The 9,951-nt window shown below is 42.0% G+C and overlaps 1 pseudogene; it reads left to right on the top strand.

Moving 5' to 3' along the window:
- Positions 1-3,733: 3,733 nt before the first annotated feature.
- LOC122905397 lies at positions 3,734-4,633 on the top strand (annotated as a pseudogene).
- Positions 4,634-9,951: the final 5,318 nt, after the last annotated feature.

Genomic DNA, 9,951 nt, shown 5'->3' with positions numbered 1-9,951 from the left:
GCCTGCCTCTCTGTCTACCTGTGATCTCTCTCTGTCAAATAAATAAATAAAATCTTAAAAAAAAAAAAAAAGAATGGACAGCCCAAAGGTAATGTCCATAATAACCATTTGAAGAGAAAATCTAGGCTGTAAGCATCAATTTCACCAGGACTCTGAGGAAGCCTGTTTAAAGACATGTGAGAGCACTTGTCAACACCTATTTTTCCATTGACTTCTACTCTGTGGACGTTGTATTTTGATATAAGAAAACTCTATTTAAGAAGCCATGGGTATAAAAGACAATAGCGTTATCTTCTGCAGTAGATCAGATGAAGGGCTTACACTCAGAGGCAGTCTCTAATGGGCTTACCCACGTGCTATTTCCCAGGATGGCTTCTCTCCAGCACGGAGCGACTAGACTAGCCACGTGAGGCTATGGGGCATTTAAAATGCGGTTCCTCCCAATTGATAAGTGCCATCAGGTATAAAAAACACACTGGATTTTAAAGACCGAATATAAAAAATATGTGAAATATCTCACTAATAATTGTAAAGTATAGGTTTTGTGTTGAAATGACTACATTTAAAGAATTTATTTATTTGAAAGAGAGGGAGAGAGAAAGAGAGAGAGAGACCGGGAGTTCAAGCAGGGGGAGTGGCAGAGGGAGAAGGAGAGAGAATCCCTGCTGAGTGGGGAATCTAACGCAGTACTGGATCCCAGGACCCTGGGATCATGACCTGACGGCAAATGTTCAACTGACTGAGCCACCCAGGTGCCCTGGAATGACTCTACTTTAGATACATTGGGTTAAATAGAATGTTGGCAAATGAATTTCACCTGTTTCTTTTTACTTTCCAAAACATGGTGATTAGAAAATAGAAAATTTCACCTGTGCCTTGCATTTTTTTTGTTGGGCAATCCAGAACCAGACTTTGAGCTGACAGGTAGCAGAGGGCCATTAAAGAGTACTGGACAGGAAGCTGGAGGCCTGGGTCTTACTCTTACTCTGTTTCTTCCTCGTTTTAGGACTTTGGGTAAGCCACCTATTTTAATCTTCAAAATCTGAGCATGGAACTAGATGATCTCGAAGGCTTCATCCAGATGGGGGAAAAAATAATTCAGCCTAAGAGCATTCTTTTTTTTTTTTTTAAATAGACTCCACACCCAGCATGGAGTCCAACCTGGGGCTTGAACTCACGACCCTGAGATCAAGAGTCAGATGCTCCAACCCACTGAGCCACCCAGATGCCCCCAGGCTATGAGTAGTCTTATAATTTCTCTATTATATATATTATTTTTTTTATTTCTGATCATGGGAAGCTAACATTCTTCCTATACTTATCTCCAAGGGTCTTGAAGATAAAACTATAAGCCACTTATAAAATGCATCATTTACCATTCCAAAGAAAAGGTAAGAAGATGCCGTTTGATCATTGAAGTGTTGGTGTAACTGTAATAAATTCTGAGATTCTCAGGACCTTGCTCTGCCACATCCTGCCACCTTGCCCAACGTCTGGCTCCTCAAATGGGCAGACACTTGGCTGAGAGGCTGGTGAGATTCATTGCCACAGCTTTATCCAGCGATAGCTTCTAGTGAGTTCCAGATATCCCTGCTGCCACTGGCTTGAAATCGTCTCTGCTTTTCTTTCACCTGGGCAGAAATTACAACATTCCTTGGATGCATTTGAGCTCACACCCTGTGTCAGAATTATGAGTCTTTGAAGAAATAGAGATAAAGAGGAGAGATCCTTCTCTAGGAACAGAATTTAGAAACAGTTAATGAAGGGATTCTTTGGGTCTGAAACCCCAAAACAATTTTCCTTGTTACTTTGATTCAATGGTCACATATATAGGTCTACATCTTACTGTAACCCATGATTTTTGTTTATTATGTTAATATTCATATTTATCTAAAATTACATATTTTTCTATTTTGTTCATTTTTTTGTTGGCTACAGCCTTGTGGAAGATGTGTCTGAATTCAAACCTTATTTTGTTTCCTTGGAAAGGGCAGACTTCATATGTATTTTTCAAAATAAGTTTTTTTTATTTTCAAGTAGTTTCAGATTTACAGAAGAATTGCAAAAATAGAGTGTTCCCATGTAACCGACACCCAGTTTTCCCTAGGATTAACATCTTAAATTAGTATGATACATTTCTATTAATAGATAATATTAGCACATTATTACTTAGAGTCCACACTCTCTTCAGATTTCTTTAGTTTTCCTAATGTCCTTCTTCCGTTCCAACGTCCTGCCCAGCATACCGTATTACATTTCACTGTCAGGTTTCCTTTGGTTCTCTTGGATGTGGTGGTTTCTCAGACTTTGCATTTATTTGTTTGTTTATTGAAACTTGAGGTTTCTCTCTCTCTCTCTCTCTCTCTCTTTTTATTTCATTATTTTTATTATTTTTAAAGCTTTTATTTTTTTAAAATTTTATTTATTCATCTGACAGAGAAAGAGCCTAAGCAGGGGAAGCAGCAGAGGGAGAGGGAGAAGAGACTCCCTGCAGAGTAGGGATCCCAATGTGGGGCTCGATCCCAAGACCCCAGGATCATGACCTGAGCTGAAGGCAGACGTTTAACCGACGGAGCCACCCAGGCACCCTGAAGATTTTATTTTTAAGGAATCTCTACACCCAACGAGGGGCTCCAACCCATACCCCTGAGATCAAGAGTCCCACACTCTACCCGCTAAGCCAGCCTGACACCCCCTCTCTGTCTTTTTAAATTGAACTATAATTAATAGACAAGGTTAAGGGTGCTTGGTGGCTCAGATGGTTAAGCATCTGCCTTTGGCTCAGGTCATGATCCCAGAGTCCTGGGATTGAGCCGCGCATCAGGGTCTCTGCTCAGCGGGGAGCCTGCTTCTCCCTCTGCCTGCCCCGCATCCCACCGCTCTTGCTCTTTGTCTCAAATAAATAAAATTAAAACAACAAACATAACAGTGTTATACTGGTGACTGTATGAATTAGGGTACTCTGGACAAACTGGGCAATGGATCAGACATACTACACACACACACACACAGATTTATTTTAATGAATTGGCTGATGTGATTACAGAGGCTGGAAGGTTCAAAGTCCAAAATCCGTACAGCAGGCTGGCAGGCTAAATACTCAGGCAGGAATCTGTGGTGCGGTCTTGAGCCAGAATTTCTTCTTTCCTGGGAAACCTGGTAAGGCCCTCAGCAGATTGGATGAGGCCCTGCTCCCCTTATAATCTCCTTTATTTAAGAAGGGTCAATGATGATAGGTGTTGACCACAGCTAGATACAGCAACACCAACGTTAGTGTTTGATTAAACAACTGGAAACTGTAGTCTCGCCAAAGGGACACAGAAAACTAAGCATCACAATGACCTTAATGTTTTGGGGTGTACTCATCAGAGAATTTGTACAGGGTTCCTCGACTGGGATTGGACTGATGCTTCTCATGATTAGAGTGGGGTTATGTATTTTTGGGCGAACTAGATTTTATGGGTCAACGGACTAAGGGGTGACTGTGGATGGGTTGTTTGGAAATCGGGAATCTAATGTTGGCCTGTGCTCTGGAGTGTACGGTATATTCCTGTGATGGCCTATCCTTTGTATTCTGCAGGAATGCTCAATTGGACCATCTGACTATTATTAATATTTAAACTTAAAAAAAATCCCACTATTATTAGCATTATAAAGAGTTACAAAATCAGTACCAGAATGCCTTGAAGACACTTTACCCAGCTTCCTCTAAAATTAACGCTGTGCTCCCTCGATGACTGAGTCCAAGGCTGGGGTGAACCAGGAGATCAAATGCAAGGTTGCAGTTGCCTGGGAGGCGGGAGAACCTGTCTCTACAGGGAGGGTAGAGACCCCCTAAGGCTCGTGAAGTTCAAGTTGACATGATTGCCACTGCAATTTGCCACACTGATGCCTCTACCCCGAGTGGGGCTGATCCTGAAGGGAGTCTTCCAGGGATCCTGGGACAAGAAGGTGCAAAAATTGTGGCCAGTGCTGGCAAAGGAGTCACTCAACTGTAGACAGGTGATACCGTCATTCTGCGTTACATGCCACAGTGTGGAGAATGCAAATTTTGTCTAAACCCTAAAACCTTTGCCAGAAGAGAAGTGGTACTCAGGAGAAAGGATTAAGGCCAGATGGGACTAGCAGATTTCCTTGCAAAGGAAAGACAATTCTCCATTCCCTGGGAACCAGCATGCTTTCTGAACATACAGTCGTGGCTGAGATCTCTATTGCTGAAATTGATCCTTTAGCACCTGTGGATAAAATCTGCCTTGTGGGTTATGGCATTTCCGCTGCACCATCTTTGGTCCAGGAGGATTTGCAGTGGCGGCTCTCATGGGCTATAAGGTGGCTGGTGTATCCTGAATCTTTGGTGTGGACATCAATAAAGGTAAGTTCACAAGGGCCAAGGAGTTTGGAGCCTCTGAATGCATTAACCCCCAGGACTTCCTACACCCATCCAGGAAGTGCCCACTGAAAGGACTAAGAGGGGGGCACACTAGGCCTTTGAGTGTACTGGTAAGGTCAAAGTCAGGAGAGCAGCGCTGGAGGCCCGCCCCCAAAGTCCAGTGTCAGCGTCCCAGTCGGAGTAGCTTCTTCCCGTGAAGAAATTGCCAATCGCCCGTTTCAGCGGGTACAATTGAAGGTATAATTAACCCTGTTTGTCGTGACTGAACCAGAAGTGCTGCATGTGGAAAGGCGACAAGCAGGGAGAAGATCTTCCCAGTTCACAGCCTCTTCGACTTTCTAGACCTTCTCCACTACTACTTCTAGAGTAACCGACTCTGGGTTATATTTTTTGTATAATTCATAAATCTCTAATCAAGGACAAGGCTAATATAGTCATAAATCTGTTTTCTGAACTCTCCTTCACATGAATAATTGCCAGCTCATCAAGGAATATTCTAACATAATAACATAATAAAAGCAATAACATAATAACATAATAATAATTAATAACATAATAAAAGCAATTTTTGTGGAAAAGAAGAAGTTAACATTGCATATGGTCATATTACAATCACCCCAATGAAGAAATTGATATTAGTACAATACTATTCGCCAAACTATAAACTTGATTCAGATGTTACCAGTTTTTCTACTACTGTCCTTTTACTGCTCCAGGATGCAGTGATGATGACACCACAATTTGTTGTCATGTGTTCTCAATTTCATTCAATTTGTGACAGTTGCTTAGTCCTTCCTTGACCTTGAGCCTTTCATGACCTTGAGTCTTTTATAGAGTTCTGCTTGACAATTTTGTGGAATGCCGCTTCGTTTGGCTTGTCTGATATTTTCGGATGGTTCTGGGATATTATGCTTAGGTTGAGATCATGTCTTATTGGAAACAATACCACAGAAGTGATGTTCCTTCTCAGTGTATCATATCAGGTTGCATAATGTAGCCTTGTTAACCTCGATCTCTTGGTTAAGGGGTATCTGCCAGGTTTCTCCACTATACACTTACTATTTTTGTATTTTTTAGTTAATAATTTCTTTTGCTGGGGAAGAGATAATTTGAGACTATGCAAATACCTTGATTTTTTAAAAAAACTTTCACCAACTAATTTTAGCATCCACGTGTGGATCTTGCCTATAGCAGTTATTACTCTGGTGTTCAAATGGTGATTTTCTTTTTCCTTCATTCCTTCTTTATTACTAATTGGAATATTCTGTAAGGAGGAGTTGGTCTTTCTCCTCTATTTATTTATTTATCCAGTTGTCTACTTACATCAGTATAGACTCACATGCTCTCATTTTATTCTTTGGGTTATATATTGATTTCTTTTTAAGTTCTGTTACAATTTGATGGAGGATTTTAATGAAATAAGTGAGTGAGAAAGCAAATTGATTTCCTCATGTGCTGTTACATATCTTAATTTTCTTGAAAGGAGCCAAGGTAAAATCTGAATCTCAGAAATGTAAGTAAGGAATAGATAGTCTAGTGAAGTGGTTTGAGGAGCAAATCTTCTGGAATCACACTGCCCAGGTGCTTACCCTTTCTGCATTACCTTCCTCAGCTGTAAAACAAGGATGTAAGCAGTACTTACCCAAAAGGAGGTAAAACAAGCTAATATATGTAGAATGTTATTGTAGTACCTGAGTATATAGTAAATGCTCAATAAACATTAAAAATAAATAATTTAAGGGCAAGATTTCATTTCTTTTGATGTCTGCATAGTATTCCATTGTATATATATACCACATCTTCTTTATCCATCCATCTCTTAAGTGGGTAGGAGAAGAATAAATGAAACAAGATGGGATTGGGAGGGAGACAAACCATAAGTGACTCTTAATCTCACAAAACAAACTGAGGGTTGCTGGGGGGAGGGGGGTTGGGAGAAGGGGGGTGGGGTTATGGACATTGGGGAGGGTATGTGCTTTGGTGAATGCTGTAAAGTGTGTAAATCTGGCGATTCACAGACCTGTACCCCTGGGGATAAAAATATATGTTTATAAAAAATAAAAAATAATAAATAAATAAATAATTGAAGACATGGTGAACCCTGTGTGTCATGACTGAACCAGAAAGAGTAAACCAAGGGATTACTGGAAATCATATCTTAGACTGGTCCCACATCTTGCTTGTGCTTTACTTTCTTCCTTTATGTACTCAGTAAATACACAACTCAGAATTTGTCCTAAGATTTATTCTTTAAGGGCACCTGAGTGGCTCAGCATCTAACTCTTGATTTTGCTCAGGTCATGATCTCAGGGTTGTGGGATCAAGCCTTCTGCACTCAGCACGGAGTCCACTATGGCTTCTTTTCCCCTCTCCTTCTGCCCCCCCAGTAGCTCTTTTAATTAATTAGCTAATTAATTAATTAATTAATTAAATCTTTACCATAAAAAAGAATTATTCTTTAAATTTTCTGAAATGGATTTGACTTTGAGCAGTTGGTAAGATTATGGAATTAGAAACAAGCAAGCAGTTTCCTTAAATGTCTAACATCGAGACATCTATAGAAATCCCCCATCCCTGTGACACCCTCAGCCCCCAAAGCAATAAAACTTGGGTGTCTTTGTTAACAAAGCCAGTCGAGCTACCTTCTCCTGTCACCCCATCTCCTGCCAGTTTGGAATATCATGTTCCAGTCAACAAGTATTTATATGCACCAGCCTTTTGTAGTCAATCTTTTTGTTCTCTTCTAGGATCCCTCACATGTCATTTGATGATGCCCTTGGTTCTCAGCATAACTTAAGGTCTGTCACTGTGACAGTGGGGTCTGTCACACAAAACGTTTGAGGAAGGTTCTTCTGCGAACACTACAATCCAGCTCTTCCCTGTGCCTCAGCCCCGTCCTGCCCTCCAGGTTCTTGTACTTCTTTCTGTTCCTTGATCTCACCAAGATTTGCTGCCTCACAGCCTGTGCATCTGTGGTCCCCTCTGCCTGGAGCAACTGCCCCCCAGCTCCTCACATAGCACTTATTCATTCTTCAGATCTCCGCTTCCAACATTGCTGCTGTGAGATGCTTTCCCTCATCTCCACACCTTGTGCTTTCTCGTTGATCCTTGTTCTTGTCTTTCCTAACCGTTATTACACCGTCATTATCTATTTATTTATGCGTGCCCTTTTTTGAGGCTTGCCACCCTCCCAGAATGTCTGCTTCCTGAGGGTGGAGCCACAGAGGTTACCTGCTATCCCCATGCTTCTTGTCCTCCTCAGTGCCAGCTACATGTGGTGCATAACGATGAATGAATGCTTCATTGAGTAAACAAACAGCCGACATCTGCAAATGAGAGTGTTCAATTCAATGTCTTCCCCGGCCTTTCATTTAACATTTAGTGAATGCCTACTAGTGCTAAGTGCTGGGAATAAAAGTGGCTAAACCTCATCCCCCTGCTCTGTTGGACACCCCAGTCTATGGGGACGGGGAAGTAGGCTGAATGCTGCCCACCCCACCTCCCTGCCCCCAGAGTTTCAGATCCAAATCCCTGGAACCTGTAAATAGTACCTAACTTGGAAAATGGCTCTTTAAAGGTTCAGTCTAGGGATCTGGAGGTCAACAAGAAATGGGACTTGAAGGCATGAAAGGGAATGAACAGGCAACAACAAGAGAGTAGGATCAGAGCCTATACACTACTAGTACTTGAATGGGAGAAAAAATATGAATTGTGTGATGTGTGAAAGGTGTTATAGACATGAATGAGTATTCTGGAGTCTTGAAGGTGTTGATGACTTCTGTAAATGCCTTTTCTTGAAAGACTTCTGGCTGTCTTAGAAACTCGAGTTGTCTCCAGGCCAACCCACCGGGAACTTGGTTGGTAACCTGCATGTCTATACCTGCTGGCTTCCTAGGATCTGGCCTAGGGATCAGGCTGTGTCATTTGTTTAAAATGAACACCCATAACAATAACCAAACTTTTGACCAAATCATTAAGCAATTAATCCAGTGAGCACTTAATGATCTGATCCTAGTTAGCCAACAGGCTGACCATAATGAAAGTCAAAATCCCTTTCTGTCACAACAATTGGACCAATCTATCATGTAGACGTTTCTTGAGATAAGCTTTTAATTTTTCAGTTATTAACAAACTTCCGGTCATATTAAGCTATATAAGTCATGTTTAAAAATTAATGAGGTCAGGGCTCAGTAACCCCTTGCACCTTCATTGCCTTTTCTGGGCGTTACTGGCAGACCTGAGGCATGAGCAAGGGAGGGACAAAGAAGGAAGGAAAAACAAGGCAAGGAAAGAGGCAAGAGAAGAGGAGAAAAGCAGAGAGGAGAGCAAAGGGAGAGAAAAAGAAGAAGGAAACTATAAAGGAAGACATTTATCTGAATTTGGTCCTAAAGGTTAGGGTGAAATATTTCTTTGAAAAAGAAATTTATTTATTTATTAGAGAGAGAGAGAGATACAGAGGAAGGGGAAGAGAGAGAGGGAGAGAGAAAATCTCAAGCAGTCTCCCCACTGAGCACAGAGCCCTATGTGGGGCTCAGCCCCATGACCCTGACATCATGAAGCCAAGAGTCAGAGACTTAAGCAACTGAGCCAGCCAGGCACCCCTGGGAAGAAATATTTCTAGTGATTACAGGATCCAGGCAGTAGTGAGATGTAGCAGGAAGAATGCAGTTTGATGCCAGACAAACCTGGGCTCTGAGCCCTGGCTCTGCCATTCTTGTTGTGTGACCTTGAGCCAGGTAACCTCTCCGAGCTTTGTCTCCCTCATCCTGAGAGGTGGCTCAACAGAGAGTAAAGAGCCACATTTCTCCAGCCGGGTTTAAAACCTGATTCTGCCTTGTACCTGCTGGAGGACCTTGGGCAATGTGCCTAACCTTTTAATGACTCAGTGTCCTCAGGTTCTCAAGTGGGCATAATAACAGAATCTGCTTTATCGAGTCATTGTGACTCTTAAGCAAGGTAATACTTGAAAAGCATGCAGAAGAGTGTGCTTGATAGTGTTAGTCATGAGCTATAAAGTTGTATCGGTTAGATTGAGACATATTTGTAAAAGCTCCCAGCCCAGTGCGTGGCTTATGGAGGCAATCAGAAACTGTGCATCACCTTTCCATTTCAGTTCCTTAGATGTCCCAGATGGGGGAAGAATGGTGGCTTCTTAACCTCTCTTTCTCCGTCAGGGCACATCCAAACCCACTTGGACCAGCCTCTTCGGATTCCCCTATCCACAGCCTGGTCTCACTTGGTCCTGGGCCAAACAGATGGAGCTCTGGGGGAAAGAGGGCTTTAATGGGTTGTTTTTTTTTCCCAAAGCAATCTGAAGACCAGTTACAAATGTCTAATATCTTCACGGTTAACTTTGCAACGGCTTCTAAACCTCAGGAGTTTGGGGTTTAGAGGTGGTCTGTGCATGGTATGCTGATGAAAACAATAACCCGGAAGAGAGATCTAAGTGGACAGAAACCAAAGTCAGTACTGGTAGCCCCCAAGAACTGGAAGGTCACTGCAGTGTTCACACTTGTGAGTGTGATTTGAGTACAGAACGTGGCGTGCAAGGTCAAAGCAAG

This window comes from Neovison vison, chromosome 4 (genome assembly GCF_020171115.1).
Source record: "Neovison vison isolate M4711 chromosome 4, ASM_NN_V1, whole genome shotgun sequence".
Classification (NCBI taxonomy): domain Eukaryota; kingdom Metazoa; phylum Chordata; class Mammalia; order Carnivora; family Mustelidae; genus Neogale; species Neogale vison.
The sequence above is the reverse complement of the archived record's forward strand: the minus strand, read 5'-3'. Positions and strand labels throughout refer to the sequence as shown.